Below are 7,697 nucleotides of genomic sequence, written 5' to 3'. Positions count from 1 at the left end.
AATTAAAATAGACAACATTTTTTCTTTTTGCTTTTAAAAATTTATTCTCATATTCTCTTTTTTTAATGTTTATTTAAATGCCACATTGGGTTATTTTAAAGCAATTCTAGAATTTGCACCTTTTCATTCATAAACACTAAGAGATCTTTTTAAAATATAAAATTTTAATACCATTATCATGCCTAAAAATGACAATAATAGTATATATAATATTAAAATAGAAAAAACTACAATAAAGAAGATAAAAGCAAAAGTTAATAAAATGGATAAACCTCTGAATACCAACCCAATAAACAAATAGGCATAAATAATATTAGGAAAAAAATTAGAGATTTTAAAAATTGGAAGGGCAACTAGATGGCTAACTTTGGCTTAGGTTATGATCTCATAGGTCTTGAGTTCGAGCCCCATGTCTGGCTCTGTGCTGACAGCTCAGAGCCTGGAGCCTGCTTTGGATTCTGTTTCTCTCTCTCTCTCAAAAATAAACATTAAAAAAATTTTTTTAATTGGAAGAGATTACTGTCTATGATTTAAAGCAATATATCTGGACATTACATAACATAGATAATTTCACAGGGAAATTTAACTTACCCAGGAAAAAAAAGGAAATTCATACAGTTCTAAAATGATTAAGAAAATCTAATGAGTCATTAAAACTAAACTCACAAAATAAAAAGAAAAAAATGTCCAAAACAGTTGTGAAGGTAAATTCATCCAATCAAGGAATTGATTATTCTAATTTTGTAAAGCTGTTTTTTGTTAAAATAAATAATAAGTAAGATAAACAGCAACAAAAACAGCAAGAGGGAACATCACTCTAACTAACATAATTTTGATACCAACCCAAGAGAAAGCAATAAGAAAAATTATGGGCCAATTTCACAAAATACCAGCCAGCCAAATGCAAGAATATAAAATAGAGATAACTACAGTCATGTAATTCACCACATAACAAACTGAAGGATGAAAAACACCTTCCAACATCCAAACACCTTCCAAAACATCTTCCAAAGATTCTGCAGACTCACAGGCACATGAACATTGCACACACACAAACTGTGGTAAAATTCAAAATCCTTTACAACAAAAACTCTTTAGCAAGCTGGGAATAGAAAATAAATCTATCAATGTCTTACAGCAAATGTAATACTAGAATTGAAATATTAGAATTCCCTTAATAATCAGCAGCGAAGATACATGCATCCTCATTTCTGTTCAACATTGTACCAGAGATATTAGCAGAGTAAAACGTGTAAGATAAATAAGAGGAATAAAGAATGGGAGAAAATGATCAAAATTATCATTAATCATGTGATACAATTGTCTAGATAGTAAACCCAAGAAAATCTACCAATAAATTATTACAATAAATTCAGCAAAGTTGTGCTATGTATAAAATAAATATACAAAAAGTCATTTCATCCCTATATGCCTATGATAATCAGACATTTTCTCTTAAAAATATCACTTTATATTAACAATAAAAATATAAATACATACATCTAACAAAATATATGCATGCTTTCTATGAAGAAAAGTGTAAGATGTCATTGAAAGACATTAAAGAAAACTGGAAAATACATGCCACATTCATGGAAGGGAATACTTAATACCATGACTAAAATAAGACTATTCTTCAATCTAATATATAAATGCAATGCAACTGTGAATCAAAGTCCCAAAAGGGATTTTCATGGAACTTGATAAGCTGATCCTAAAATTTATATGGAAGATCAAAGGCCAACGATAGCCAAGAAATTATTGAAGAACAAGAGCACCTGGATATCAAAGATTTATAGTCAAACTATAATAATTAGGACGTTGTGACCAACAGATGACCAGTGGAATACACAAAAAGAACATATATTAACACATATGAAGAACACAAGACTTAAACATATGTGTGAATTTGGCAAAGGATAGAAGAGGCGTTAAAAAGCATCAGTGTAGAACAGAAGTTCTTCTTTTTTTCCAACTTCAAATCACATTTTACTATGGGAAAATTCATTTACAGTTTTGGGATTGTTGTCAAATAGCAATTTTTTAACTCAAAATATGTATGTGCACATTCAGTTGTGAAGATCTACCAGTGTTTCACACATTAAGAAAACCTACATCCCTCATCATCAGGGAAATACAAACCAACACCACAATGAGATACCACCTCACACCTGTCAGAATGGCCAAAACAGGGGCACCTGCGTGGCTCACTTGGTTGAGCATCTGACTTCAGCTCAGGTCATAATCTCACAGCTTGTGAGTTCGAGCCCTGTGTCGGGCTCTGTGCTGACAGCTCAGAGCCTGGAGCCTGCTTCGGATTCTGTGTCTCCCTCTCTCTCTGCCACTCCCCTGCTTGCACTTTGTCTCTCAAAAATAAAAATAATAAATATTTTTTTAAAAAGAGTCTTTAAAAAAAAGAATGGCTAAACAACACAGGAAATAACAGATGTTGGAGAGGATGTGGAGAAATAGGCACCCTCTCACACTGTTGGTGGGAATGCACATTGGTGCGGCCACCCTGGAAAACAGTGTGGAGGTTCCTCAAGAGGTTAAAAAGAGGGGCATCTGGGTGGCTCAGTCAGTTAAGCATCCAACTCTTGATTTCAGCTCAGGTCACAATCTCACATTTCATGAGATCAAGCCCCACATGGGGCTCCATGTTGACAGTGAGGAGCCTGCTTGGGGTTCTCTCTCTCCGTTTCTCTCTGCCCCTCTACTGCTCATGCTCTCTCAATAAACATTTTTTATTTCTTATTTTTTTATGTTTTTTATTTATTTTTGAGAGACAGAGAGAGACAGCATGAGCAGGGGAGGGTCAGAAAGAGGAGGAGACAGAGAATCCAAAGACAGGGTCCAGGCTCTGAGCTAGCTGTCAGCACAGAGCCCGATGCGGGGCCCGAACCCACAAACTGTGAGATCATGACCTGAGCTGAAGTCGGACACTTAACCGACTGAGCCACTCAGGCTCCCCAATGAATACTTTTTAAAAGTTAAAAATAGAACTACCCAATGACCCAGTAATTACACTACTAGGTATTTGCCCAAATGATACAAAAATACTGATCCAAAGGGGCACATGCACATCGATGTTTATAGAAGCACTATCAACAATAGCCAAATTATGCAAAGATCCCAAATGTCTATTGACTGATGAATGGATAAAGAAGATGAGGTGTATACAATGCAATACTATTCAGCCATCAAAAAGAGTGATATCTTGCTATTTGCAACAACATGATTGGAGCTAGAGTATATCATGCTAAGTAAAATAAGTGAGTCAGAGAAAGACAACTATTATATGATTTGACTCATATTTGGAATTTAAGAAACAAAGCATATGAACACAGGGGAAGGAAGCAGGGAAAAGACCATAACAAATCATTAACTATAGAGAACAAACTAAGGGTTGCTAGAGGGGAAGTGGGTGGGAGTGGGCTAAATAGGTAACGGGTATTAAGGAGGGCACTTGTAATGAAAGCTGGGTTTTATATGTAGGTGATGAATCACTAAATTCTATTCTATTCTATTCTGAAACCAATATTACACTGTGTTAAGTAACTAGAATTTAAATAAAAGTAACTAGTTGGACTGATTAAAATCTATATGCCTGTAAAGGCAGTTGGTTGTGCTTAATGGAGTTCCTGAGAATCAAACACAGAGTAGCATATAAAAGATGAAAACTTTGGAGAATTTTAAGACGGACTTAATGTTTCATGATTTTCCCAAAGCCTGTCATGATATTTATTTAGCTTATGGTCTTCAGGATGCATCTGCTTCCATTCATTGATGCAAAAAAATTCAGTAAGAGCCATTGCCATATTTGTTAATCCCATGAAGCTTGATCAGCTACTTCTACTGTTTTGCCAGATAGTCATCTGAGAACTTGATAATGGCTTTTGCCCAAAGATTTTAGAGATGAAGAGGTTCATCTTAAGAAGTTCTGACAGATCACGGGGCACCTAGGTGGCTTAGTAGGTTGAGCATCCAACTTCAGCCTAGGTCATGATCTCGCTGTTTCCAGATTCGAGCCCCACATGAGGCTCTGTGCTAACAACTCAGAGCCCGAAGCCTGTTCTGGATTCACTCTCTCCCTCTCTCTCTCTCCCCGTCCCCCATTCATACTCTGTCTCTATCTCTCTCTCAAAAATAAATAAACATTAAAATTTTTTGAAAAAAATAAAAGAAGTTCTGACACATATCTTCAGTCTGCAGTTCTTGCTACCTCAGCTGAAGAATACTTCTCCAGAAACTTCTGAAGCATAGGCATTGCCACTTTGCCTGAGGTCCAACTGAGAAATATAGTAGCAATAAGGAGGCTCCATGGAAAAGTATTTCTTGGACAAGATTAATAGGTGACCGAGGTTTCCACTTCTTAAAGGTTTTGCATCTTGGGGGGCTAAAAGCTTCTTTGTAATATTTGCTTGAAAAATATAGGCTTGTTTTCCTTTTTCTTTTTTTAAACGTTATTTATTTTATTTTTGAGAGAGAGAGAGAGAGCGCATGAGTGTGCACAAGGTGGTGGGGGGCGGCGGGGCAAAGAGGGAGAAAGAGAATCCCAAGTAGGATCCACACAATCAGCACAGAACCCGATGTGGGGCTTAAATTCACAAACCGCGAGACCATGACCTGAGCCAAAATCAAGAGTCAGATACTTAACCAACTGAGCCACCCAGGCACCCCTCCTTTTTTCTATTTGTGTCTGGTGGATGGTATCTTCTTGACATATTTTCACAGAAATAGTCTTTCTCGGTTTTGTGAGCAGTTGTCCATTTCAGAGCCACATTTTAAAATGTCAGTATGCAAATGTTCCTTCCTTTCCCTGACTTCTACTTTTGTTTTTATTTCCTCGGCTTCTAAAAAGATTTCTTCACACTTCTCGTTGTGCTCTGCTTCTTCGACTGAACAGAATTTGTTTATGATGCCAGAAGTTATTTGTTCAAAACAAAAATGTGATCCTGAACTCAGTGATTTTTCTTCTACAAGTTCTCTTTTCTTCATTGGTTACATTGAGGGTCTTCTTGCTCACTCCTGATTCAGAAATGGGGAAAGTTTTATAAAGCTGATGATGGGTTCACTTTCAGCATCCGCCTATGATACTACTCAGATTCCCTTTTCCTATTACTGTGAGCAGAATCTGGAAGACCCTTCTGGCACCCTGGTTTAGTTTCCTTAATTTGAATTCCTTTCAAAATAGTCACCCTCCCTTTGGACTTTCCTACCTTTCTGGAGTCAACATCGTTAACAACCTCATCCTCTTTAAAGTTAGAGAGTCCTGGAGCGACTGGGGGGTGCTCAGTCAGTTAAGCGTCTGACTTCAGCTCAGTTCTTGATCTTGCCATTCATGAGTTTGATCCCCACGTCAGGCTCTGTGCTGACAGCTCAGAGCCTGGATCCTGCTTCAGATTCTGTGTCTTCCTCTCTCTGCCTCTCCCCAGCTCATGCTCTGTCTCTCTTTGACTCTCAAAAATGAACAAACGTGGGGCACCTGGGTGGCTTAGTCGGTTAAGCGTCCAACTTTTGCTTAGGTCATGATCTCGTGGTTCGTGGGTTCGAGCCCCACATCGGGCTCTGTGCTGACTGCCAGCTCAGAGCCTGGAGCCTGTTTCAGAGTCTGCGTTTCCCTCTCTCTCTCTCTGACCCTCCCCTGCTCACGCTGTCTCTCTCTCTCTCCTAGAAATAAATAAAACATTAAAAAAAGTGAATAAACGTTAAAAAAATAAAGTTAGAGAGTCCTGTGCTATTTTCCCTTCCAAACTACCACTTGGTGGAGGAAAGACATCTTTTTTTCCACTAGCCCCATGTCCTGAGGTTCTGGCTTGAATTGATACTTTCATTTTGCATTTGGGATGTCAAAGGTGCTATGCTGCAGTCTTTATATCTGGACTTGATACCCCTTTTAGAAAGTACAGTAAAATCAAAATCTTCCAGCGTAAGAGAAGTCTCTCCATTTATGTGAAGATCATTAGCAAGTGAACTTTTGGACCTGAACTTCGGTCCTTGAGGGCTGATAAAATATCCATCAACTCTTCCTGCTGTTTTCCCCGATCATATTTGCTTCACTACTCTTTCCATCTGCATGGGACAGACTGATGGCATTCCGTCACTGCACACAGTACCAGCAATCTGAGCAGAAGCAATGGATTTCTGCAGCAGGGGGTTCCACTCACTGCTGATTTTTATCCCCATTTGTTCTTATCTTCTCCCACTCTTTTCGATACCAGAGCAACGTGTTCCTCGAGGAGGTCAGAGGGCCAGTCTTGGGCTAAGAGCCCACTGGAGGTGACCCGGGGCAGCCCTGCAGTCCCCCAGGCTCCGACCCTGAACCCCAGCAGTGCCTTCAGGGGCCTTCAGGTGGCCTCCAGCAACAGGTTGAGAGAGGGTGTGATGCCCTAGGAGTGAAGCAGAGCAAGATCTGAAAACTTCATCTCAAAGAGCTAGGCTGAAACCAAAAGCCAAAGACAGTCCAAGTCTGTCAGATTCCACAGCTGCTTTCTGGCTACCTCCTTGGCTCAGCCAATCAAGTCCCGCAGAAGCTCTTTAGTAAATGGTGTTGGGATCACCCATCAACTTCGTGGAAAATAATGAAAAGTTTATCCCTCCCTCGTATCACACAGAGAATTGATTTTATAGGTGAATTAAAGTTCTGAATGTGAGAAGCTGAAATATGAATATTCCAAATACCTTGTTTGAGGGGAAAGATGAGTTTGGTTAAAACCTAACGAGTCTGAGAGATTGACAGGCATAAAATTCCTACTGATTTTTCATGTTGGATATTGCATCCAAACATCTTGCGAGTTCTGACGGTTGTATTTTTCAGTTGTCATGGATTTTTTAGGAAAAACAGTCATAGTATCTACAAATAATGATAGTTTTTGTTTTCATGCCAATATTTTTATACTAAAAAATGTGAAGGCATTGCCTCTTCACATTATTGGTAAGAAATCATTCTGATGCTTAATCTTTTTGTGTGTTATTTTTTTCCTCTTATAACCTATTATAATCTTCTCTTCATCCCCAGAAGTCTAAACTTTCATGACTTGGTGTGAGTCTTTTTTCTTTTTTAATTATTCATTGAGATGAGTACTGAGATGGGTCATTTTAATTTAGAGATTTCAGTTTCCTGAATTAGCTAATTATATCCTTCCTCAGCTTTCTGATTCCACTTTCTAGAACTCCTCTCATTTGAATGTTAAACCTCATGAACAGATTTGCACCCTGATTTTCTCCCTCTCCCCTCCCCCGTCTCCCCTCTCCCCCCTAGTTAAGGGTTCCCTTGTTAATGGCAATGTAGGAAGACCTTGAACTCACCTTCTCCACAGACACACCAAATCTATACCTATTTATAGAGTAATTCCTCCTGAAAAGGAACTAAGGGCAAACTGAAAGTGACATCCAAATGGAGACTTCAGGAGGCAGTTGGATAGGTTTAGGGAAGGTTTAGGGGAGGGATCTGGGCTAAAGAAACAAATTTGGAGATCAAAGTGTTGATGCTATTTAACATCTATAACATGGGGCACCTGGGTGGCTCAATGGATTAAGCGTCCTACTTTGGCTCAGGTCATGATCTGGCTGCTCGTGAGTTTGAGTCCCACATGTGGCTCTGTGCTGACAGCTCAGAGCCTGGAGCCTGCTTCAGATTCTGTGTCTCCCTCTTTCTCTGCCTCTCTCTTCTCTCTCTCTCAAAAATAAATAAACAT

General features: G+C 38.9%; 1 pseudogene; it reads right to left on the bottom strand.

The window, feature by feature from the left end:
• Positions 1 to 3,692: 3,692 nt before the first annotated feature.
• Positions 3,693 to 6,848, bottom strand: LOC120231714 (annotated as a pseudogene).
• Positions 6,849 to 7,697: the final 849 nt, after the last annotated feature.

This window comes from Hyaena hyaena, unplaced genomic scaffold, assembly GCF_003009895.1.
Source record: "Hyaena hyaena isolate Hyena2069 unplaced genomic scaffold, ASM300989v1 scaffold_61, whole genome shotgun sequence".
In the NCBI taxonomy this organism is placed as follows: domain Eukaryota; kingdom Metazoa; phylum Chordata; class Mammalia; order Carnivora; family Hyaenidae; genus Hyaena; species Hyaena hyaena.
The sequence above is the reverse complement of the archived record's forward strand: the minus strand, read 5'-3'. Positions and strand labels throughout refer to the sequence as shown.